The sequence below is a fragment of the Parasteatoda tepidariorum genome, chromosome 3, assembly GCF_043381705.1.
Source record: "Parasteatoda tepidariorum isolate YZ-2023 chromosome 3, CAS_Ptep_4.0, whole genome shotgun sequence".
In the NCBI taxonomy this organism is placed as follows: Eukaryota; Metazoa; Arthropoda; class Arachnida; order Araneae; family Theridiidae; genus Parasteatoda; species Parasteatoda tepidariorum.
In genome coordinates this window covers 60,310,946-60,320,813 of record NC_092206.1, presented here as the reverse complement: position 1 = coordinate 60,320,813, position 9,868 = coordinate 60,310,946, and the positions used below count along the sequence as shown (strand labels likewise).

At 27.8% G+C, this 9,868-nt stretch overlaps 1 protein-coding gene and 1 long non-coding RNA gene across 4 annotated transcripts in view; one reads left to right on the top strand and one right to left on the bottom strand.

Moving 5' to 3' along the window:
- Positions 1-6,835, top strand: part of LOC139425223 (uncharacterized) — a 14,801-nt gene extending 7,966 nt beyond the window's left edge. Inside the window, exon 2 of the long non-coding RNA XR_011636499.1 lies at positions 6,445-6,835. This is a non-coding gene — a long non-coding RNA (uncharacterized lncRNA). The remainder of the gene's footprint in view (positions 1-6,444) is intronic.
- LOC107445120 (potassium/sodium hyperpolarization-activated cyclic nucleotide-gated channel 2-like) overlaps positions 1-9,868 on the bottom strand; it is a 627,568-nt gene that overhangs the window by 222,147 nt on the left and 395,553 nt on the right. The gene's annotated exons all lie outside the window — the stretch shown is intronic.

Genomic DNA, 9,868 nt, shown 5'->3' with positions numbered 1-9,868 from the left:
ATATATTATACATTCAAAAGCAAAGCGATTAGTTTAAATCACATACTCTCAAAATCAGTAGCAAGCGCAACAACGATTGAAACTTTTAAGACTTAAAATCGATATCTAATGGATTCTAACGAGAAAAATATCTGGCAGTTAAGATATATCCACAAAAAAATATCAACAGCAACTGTTCGTCGTGATAAGGAATTTCTATAACCAATAAAATGTTACAATTACAAAACACGCGCGGATATGACTCGATGAGTAAACCTATCGTTTTTCCAATTGAAGAGTAATTGTTTAATTTAAGGAAAATCAATAATTTCTGCTCGTTGAGCATTTTAATTTGAAGTAGGATTGTGTGAACAAAACCATTGTAATCGATCATAGTCATTCAATCGAAAATGCTGAAATTAATAAAACGTAAGGACGTGGAGTTATTTCAATAAAAATAAAACATATGAAATTAACGACTTTAAATACAAAGTTTTATTATCTATATTGACATTTGAAATGATATACCAAACTGAGGTGATCAATTAGACTTTGGGGAAGAAATATATTTTATTAAGTATGGAAAAAAATGGAAAATTATTGGAAGAATGGGAAAAAAAAAATAGAATAGATATAAAAAATAAGAACATGAAAAAAAAAAATTGTAGTAAAATTACAATACTGTACTGTACATACAGTAATGATCTTTCTGGAAAAGAAAACTATAATTCTGGTAATTAAAATAAAATATTTGGTATTTATAAACCATTCATTTGATAATTCTTCTATTCATATATTAACAGTTTACCGGAAATTCTGATTTTCAAAATAAAAGTTCTTATCAAACGTATAGTTAAAACTCGAGAACTGGAAAGTAAAATTATACCAATAAATGGTTTTTGTGCCATGCTAAAAAAATCATGATAAAATTACCAAGTTTTGCTATTTTTCTAAATTGTATCATGTATTTTAACATAATATATTGTACTTGATTTAACCAAAATCATTTTCAAATCACTTCGGTAAAAATTACCGAGCATTTTGGTGTTGCTATAGCACCCGAAACATGGTAAATTTAACCATATTCTGGTAGTTTCGACTATTCCTTTTTTTTCTCAGTGTCTAAATACTTCAATCTTTAAAATTTACATATTCATTTCTTGAACATGAAATGTAGCGAAATATTATTTCATATTGATTGACTAAAATTAACTTCCATGAAATGTATAAGTCCAGTAAAAATTCGCAAAGCGACGCAAAAAATGACATCGAGGATTAATAATTGGCATTTTGATTAATATACCTGAATCTAAAGCTCCATGTTTAAATGTATTTATAGACCTAATTTCTTTTTTTAAAAAAATGGAATATATAAGGCATACATATAAAAAATAAAGTATCCACAGTTTTAATATTTATTTTTAAAAATAAAATTGAGTCAAACAATTCATCAAGATCAATTGAATAAAATCAATTTCCATTAAAGGCAAAAGTCTCAAAAATCCAGTAGGATCCGAAATGACGTAACAATGTGACGTCATCGATCGTGGGGGTCATTGGGCAATGTCATGGGACGTAAAGGCGCCAGATATAGTTCGCGACACGGACTCAGCACGAGACGAATTTTCCTATGTCACCCCCATCGATCTAGCAACACCGTCCCAGGATAGATTTGTTCAACTCTTTCCTTCAGCATTTTTTTTTCTTTTTTATGTATATTGAAGTCACCCTCAAATTGCGCTTCATCATTTTTTGACACTCGATGCCTCACTTTTCCCGAGTACTTTTTTTTCCTGATCTTTTTTCCGCTGACCCTTCCGGTTTCCACCCCCCCTTTTTTTCCCAGTCGAGTTGAAATTTAAATATGTTTAACGTTTTTTGGTTATGTTTTGCTTGAAGAGTGGTGGGTTTTTACGGAAAGAAAAGCTTTAAGCTTCTGAAAATTGAATTGAGGGATGTATCGTGTAAAGTTCCAAAAGACTTCTTTTTTTTAATAACAAATTGAAGTTAGTTTTGAATTTGAAAGTTATATTGTTATGTTAAGAGGAAAAAATATGTTTTTTTAAAATTGAAATCAAAGTGTATCCGATTTATTTAAAAATTCAGAATTTAACACTAAAGAATAAGTTTATAAATCAAATGCATTTTTTAAAATATATTTATGATTTAAATGAAATAAATAAAGTTTTAAACTCTTTGAAGTTAAGACTTAATTGAGGTCGTACATGGAGATAAAAATCTGATAAAATTACCATACTGTATCATAATGACACTTCTAGGAAAAAAAAACGTATAATTCAGGTTAATTACACCAAAATATGCGGCATGTAAATCATTCATTTGATACTTTTTCATTTTATATGGTAACGGCTTACCGGAAATTTTGGTTTCAATATTATAGTTCTTATTATCACACATTTAATAAGAGATATGAAACTGAAAAGTAAATATAATTGTATAAATGTTTTCTACGCCATGCTGTAAGGTATCCTGATAAAATTACCAAATTTTTACTACATTTTTCAAATTTTATTCTATATTAGAAAACCTTATTTAATTGTTAATTTTTCCAAAATCATTACTCAAGCGCATTGATAAGAATTACCAAGTTTTTTGATGTTTTCAGAGAACCAAAAACACTGTAAATGTTCCTGAATTTTTATAGTTTTGTCTACTTTTTTTCTCAATGTTGTTTCAAACTTGCGTATAACAGTATTATAAAACAACAATTATTTCACCTTTAAAACAAAATAAAATAAATAAGAGCAAATTTTTTAACGTACTGCATTATTTTATTTTTGCTATATTTTTTCCGTTTCTTAGTTTGATGCTGATAAATCTATTAATAACCGAAACAGTAAACAATGCTTGCTAGTTAAAATAAAAATTACACAATGTTAAAATGCATGATATTCATTAATTTATATTGAAACAAATTTTCGCAATATCTATTCATCGACTTTAATTTTGTTTTAATAAATGTCAACTTTCGTAATATAATGCTAATAATTTAAAAAAGGTAATACATAACAGGCTTTTTTTTCAACATTTGCAACAAATTTATTAATTTAATACAATAGAAAATAAAAACAAGAAACAAATTAATCAAGCCCTTTCGGAACTCTAGGTTAATGTAAATGATTACATAAATGAATTTATATATTACGATAAATAATAAAAAAAGTGCATTTTTAATACACAAGTTGGAAACATATTGTCACAAATATAAATAGTCCTTTTTTATATTATTTATCCGTTATTTATGATAAATGGTGAAAGAAAATCTATTTTCAAAATAAAAGTTTATAAGTAATCAAAAAATACAAACTGTTGATGCTATAAACAGTTAGATTTTTATAATACTCGTCTGCTTTATTAGAACTTTTTAAAAATGGTAATGATTAATCAATAAGTTTATTCTGATTAAGTGATTGAATTCATTTATTTTTAAGTCCTGCTATATCTTAAATGTCATTTTATTTTTGGCATGGAGCCAGTTATTGCTCTAGAGAGACTTAAAAAATTAACTCAAATTAATCTGCTAGATTGCAGGGCTCTGCATTTCCCATCTTCAGAATTATGCCAGAATCTAAAAAAATTGTGATTCACGAAATTCATTATTCATCATTTCTCTCTTGAGAATTTTGAATATGATTTGAAAAGCTCAGCTGTTGGAGATGCGGATTATTTATTAAATCTAATTGAATTTTTAATAAATCATGCAAGTGTAATATCATGGATAAAAATATTCAGCCAATCAAATATTTTTGATAATTATTCACCTGATATTATTATGTCTGTTTTCAAAATTAACGAATTTTTATACAATTTTTAAATCATTCCTTCTAACATTATAGATAAAATTTCTTAGCGCTATAATTTATAAAGAGTTAAGTTAATTAATAAATTGAAAGTTTAACTGTTTAAAATAGATTTCCTCCATTGTAAAAGCTGATTCATGCAAAAAATATCTCCTTTTCATGCGTTTTCATACCTGCCAACATTGGAGAAATGAAATAACGGAGATTTTACTAGCGACATTTTTTAAGCTACTAGTAACGTTTTACATTATGCATAATCATGTAAGTCAAGAAGAGAAATTCAAAATTGGAAATAATGTAAGCACTTACATTTAGCGAGGTAAAAAATATGGAAATAAATCTTAATCTAAAAAGGATTTTCTAAACCATAATTTATAATTACTTCAAACTATTTTAATTTCCAACCATCGTTGAACAGCTGACCCAATTTTCTATGTTTACAACTACAAACATTCAACTCAGTTGCCTTGCTATTTTGAACCATATCCAGAAGACAAAGGAACTTCGGGATCAAGTATGGGAAGAAATTTGACTTTTGATGGAAGGACCCCCATTTGTATCACATGGAGAGGAAAACCACGAAAAACTCCCGCGGTTAGTCGGACAGCAAGGGGATTCTAACCCATGATTCGTCTACCACTGAAGATATTTTTACTTACACTCAACATACTGCAGTACTGGCAATAGTACTATCTGTTGAGGAATAAGAAGTATTTTTGCCATCAGCAGATATTTTATCGCCAAATATTATTATTTTTTTTTTAAATTTCTTCAACAAATACGGAGAAATTTGAAAAGATACAGGTAAATAGGAGATATTCATGAAATACTGGAGTCTCCGTTAAAAAACAGGAGACTTGGCAGGTATGACCGTTTTTGCATTGTTAGAATTTTTATTCTAAAATTATGGTAAAATAGCCGGCAGTAATCTCTCCAGCCAATTAACCGTATTCACAGTAAAGTTTACAGCAAAAAAAAATTTTTTTTTTACTTTTACGGTTTTTTAACCATTTACAACCAGCATGATTTCAAAACCGTAATAAAGAACTTGATATTGGAGCTAAACTCTAGATAATTGGCATTAGGGAGTAGAGGACACAAACTGGGGGGAGTGCAGGACGCTGCAAACTCTTCACGCGTTAAAGGGAATCGAGGAAATATTTCGGTGTCAACGCTGGTGCTCGAACCCCATTCTGTCGGTCGTGAGATTGACAGATTAGCCCTCTCAGCTATAACATTTATGCTGCTTCAAGGATTTAAGTGGCTTCACTAGGTGGGCTTAGTTGGTGCGATAAAATTCTGGTTGCTTAACAGTATTAAGTAAAAGCTGTTAATAAACGGTTTTTCTAACACTGGACAGTTTGATTACCATTTTATTTATGGTTATTTGCTTGTTTTGTTTGAGTATGGTAAAATAAAAATTTAATAAAATGAGAAACCATTTAATCCGAGAAATTTCTAACTTCTATTTGTACGATGTAATTAAGGAAAAATTAAATTATTTTTTAATCTCTTATTTAATCAGTATATTTCAAAATCAAAATTTGCAAACGAAAATACGATTTTATTAATCGGTATTAGGTACTGATGTCAATTATTTAGCCTGTATAAAAAATTTCCAATTGTGCAATAATTTCTCTACCATAAATTAGTTATTAGTTACAATTTTCATGAAATAAACAAGATATACTGTTACGTTCATCATTATAAAATTTGAAACTATTGAACAATTATTAAAACAAATCTAAATATTTTTCAAAAGATATAACAAATTACATCGTTAATAAATAAAATAAGCTAAAAGTTAAGAAATAAAAAATATGTTTTGAAATTTAAGAACAAAGACGCGCAGCAACTTTATTGTATTTAAAACACTGAAACTTAAAGGAAGACAGCGTGTATTTTTTGACAGAAAAATACAAAATTATACATACGCTACATCATCACTTATACACCGAGAAAAAATCAACAAAATATGGTAAGATTCACCGTATTTCTGGCTCTATCTAAACGGTAAGTTTTACTGAAGCGAGTTGGTAATAATTTTGGTAAAATAAACAATTAAATATTGTTTCATAATATATGAGATTAAAGTAGATAAATGTGTTAATTTTATCATGTTGCCTTAAATCATGACATAAAAACATATCTTCGTTTTGCATTATTATTTTTTACTAAATGTGTGTTGTGTGGTAATAAAAATTATAATTTTGAAAAATCAGAATTTTTCCAGCTTAGCTTCATTATAAGAATTATAAAACACACACACATATATATAAACTATTATATTACGCATGTGCAAGACAAGTGTTGTATTCTCAACAGTGACTTCAAGATTACTCAGGTTCAGATACCAGCTGGTTTTGAACTCAAAGACGACCGGTAACACATTGCCACGTTCAAGCTTTAGTTTACGAAATTGTGTTTCCTTAACTTTCACGAACCATTAACTACTAACAACTGGCGGATACAGGAGTGCTTTATTATTTCCTACTATAAATACATCTACTCTCTATGATTCAAAATATACCTTACTCACAAATTTTATATTTCAATTCATAGTAATTTGAGACTACTTATTGTTTTCATACAAAGCATTCCATTATTTTTTCAAAACTTTCACGATAAAATTTTCTATTTGCAGACATTTACAACTCCGGTCTTTGTCTGATGAATTCATTTCCGTCTCTCCAAGTAAACCTCAAAGAGAAGAAGTCGTAGGGTGCAGTACTTCAGATTTGGAGTGTATGCTTAGACGCTCAAACCCTTCAACTAGTCAGTCAAGAAGGTGACTGAAGAACACTTTTATGACTCAGGAAGTAACCGTAAAGTAACGTTTTCACACACATACACGAGATGAGAATAAATGGGAAGCTGGCATTGTCTAAGAATAGGATTCTGACTGTAAATATTTACACTTGAGCTACAGATTGCGATGAATAACTCAAGAAGTTATTTTTTCTACCCTCATTTATGTGATGTAAGTTGGTAATTTCATGAACGATGTACTCTAATAAATATTTTTTTGAAAGAAAGAGACTCTTTTGTTTAATTATTTATTAATTGTTGCGTTTCATGGCTGCAAAGCAGACTCTAACTATATTTTTTCCCCGAACTTTTGCTCGATTTTTATATAAATTAATTTTTATATAATATTAATTATCAAAAAATTAATTCATAAAATTAATTAAAATTAATTAACAAAAAGAAATATACAAAAAATTGCACCACATGAGTGCAAAGTTCTAAGAGTAACGTTACCGAAGACAAAACTCACATCCAGCAGGATGATTCCAGCAGGATCATTCGAAAGATTGTTGCTCTCACCTGATTCTAATCTATAGCCTTTATCAATTAAGTTAAACCGAAATTAATTTTTTCTTTAAATCTGAAGCAAATGAAACATCACTAATAGTAAGAGTAATTTTAGTCATTAAATTAATTTTATTTTTTACAGTTCTTCTACTTACAGACATTTCATTTTCTTTGTTAACTGTCTTTGCACAGCCGACAAAATTTTTGGGTTTATGACTACTTATGTTCAACTCCGAAGCCTTGTAATTTCGAACCAAGTCCAGAAGGCAAGCGTACTCCTGGATCGAGTATTGGGAGAAATTTCCCTTCATGGAGGATTTGTTGATGGAACTAGCCCGATTTTGCGTTACATAGAGAGGGAAACCACGAAAACATCCCACTGTTAGATGACGGAAAGGGGACTGTGTCTCATGATACGTCCACCAGTGAGGATATTTTACATCAGCACTTAGGTCGGTGCAAGCCGGACGCGAAATTCGTATCTACCAGCCATCCCTGTGATCGAACCCGCGGTTTACCTCATTGGAAGGCGAACGCTCTATCCTCATCATGGCTCAGCAGGTTCATTTGAAAAATTAACTAGTATATGTAAATAAAAATAATTTAGAAAACTTTCAAAAAATTTTTAAAAACTATTATTGCATTTGTTTTAATTTTATCTTTTTCTACACTGCACATGAATATTTATCTAGAAACAACCAATGGAATTTTTAGGAAATGTTCTTAGAGCATTTTCAAAATAATCTAATTTAAATCTATATTTCATAAACAAAGAAAATATTTTTACCATTTAGCGTATCTAAGTATGCGAAAATAAAAATAAAAATGTTAAGAATTATGAATAAGAGAAAGATTTATAGCAAATATGAGACAAAATTACTGATTAATAAATTAACATAAAAATGGTTCTTTTGTAATTTAAAAATAAGTTTCATAAAAATTCCCCCAGTAAAATATATTTCATCGCATAAACTAGTTTTACTTGTGCTGAAAATTATAAATTTAATAGAAATATGAATATGCAGTTAACTTTATTTCTATTTCCGATTTTTGACGTACTTACTGGAAATATGCAGATTTAAGCAAAATTACTATAGAATGGAATTACTGTAAAATAAATGTTTTTTCTCAATCAGTAATTAAAAATTCGATACACAGCAGCGTAATAAGTCAATAGTAATTTACAAAATATTTTTAAGAAATTAATTTAAATGAATCCCTTACGATTTCAAAAGCAGATTGCACTAAAACTAAATATTCAGTAGTTCTATATAATGTAACTATTAGATTAAAAGAACAGCGTAGTTTGTTTTTTGTTAGCATACATTTAGATATATGTAAATGTTTCGTGGATTTATATAAACAAATTACTCGGGAATAATATTTAAATTTAAAATTTAAGATACTTCATATGTGAAAAATTGAATAAATTAGCTTTTCAAATCTTTATAGATCTTAAATTTCTTTCAAATGTTAGATGTATTTAAAAAAAACTTATGTATGCGATTAATTTAAAATTTATATTTAAAATAATCTCATTGAAGTAAGAAAGATCTTAACTTACTTTATATAAGAAAAAAAAACGTTATTTAGAAATTCTTTGGATAAAGTTGAACATTTAATCTTTATGAAATATTACTCACTTATACCGAAGATTGTTTGACTGAAAACATTCTAATTCAGATACTGCCGTGTGTTTGAATATTTAAAATGATTTAGCAAATATTTTCTTATATAGAATTATATAAAAGTGATAAAATATTTAATCAAAGAGTGATTGATCAAAAATTTTAAACTAATGTATTTGACTAAATGGACAGAAAAATAATGTATAAATTTATAAAATTTCTTAAAATGTGATTAATTTTAACTGTAAGAATATATATAGATGATTATTTGCACTTAACATCCTAAATAGTTGTATATGATAACCATGATGCAATATTTTTTGCTCCAAATCTATTTTTATGGTTCATTAAAATGTTTTCGTCATAAAATGATTTTAATTACAATTAAGGGTAAGTAATTATAGGGTATAAATGACAGCAATTTTAAACATATCTTTTTCATGAAAAGCAAGAAAAGTTACACAATAACTCTGTTTTTAAAACACATAATATACAAGGAGAAAAAAAAATCTGGTAAAATTACTGAACAGATTAGCAATGATATTTCTGTTAAAAAATTCTGATATTAAAAATCAAAATATGCGATATTTTAAATATCGCATATTTTGATTTTTAATACCAGAATGATTGTTTTAAATAATCATTTGGTACTTTTTCCGCTCATATGGTAACGGTTTAACAAAAATATTACTACACAATTACTGCACATTTAATAGAAAACACAAAACTGAAAGGTGAATTAAAATGAAATAATTGGTCTTTATACCATGCTCAAAGGTATCATGATATTTATTAAAAAAATGTATTGATTAAAAAATTCAAAACTGAAAAGTAAATTTATTAGAAGAAATGGCTTGTATGCCATGCTCAAAGGCATCATGACAAAATTAACACATTTTACCAGATTTAAATCATTTTTTCCCACATTAAAACCCATAACTTATTGTTAATTTTAATTTTACCACAATCAACAATTATTTACAAGGCCCTTCAGCAAAAATTATCGAGGTTTTTTGGTATTCCCATAGAGCCAGAAACACAGTAAATTTCACTATATTCTAGTAGTTTTAACCATACTTTTTTTCTCAATGTAGAGTGCAGTTTTATTATCTATTTAATGAAAAA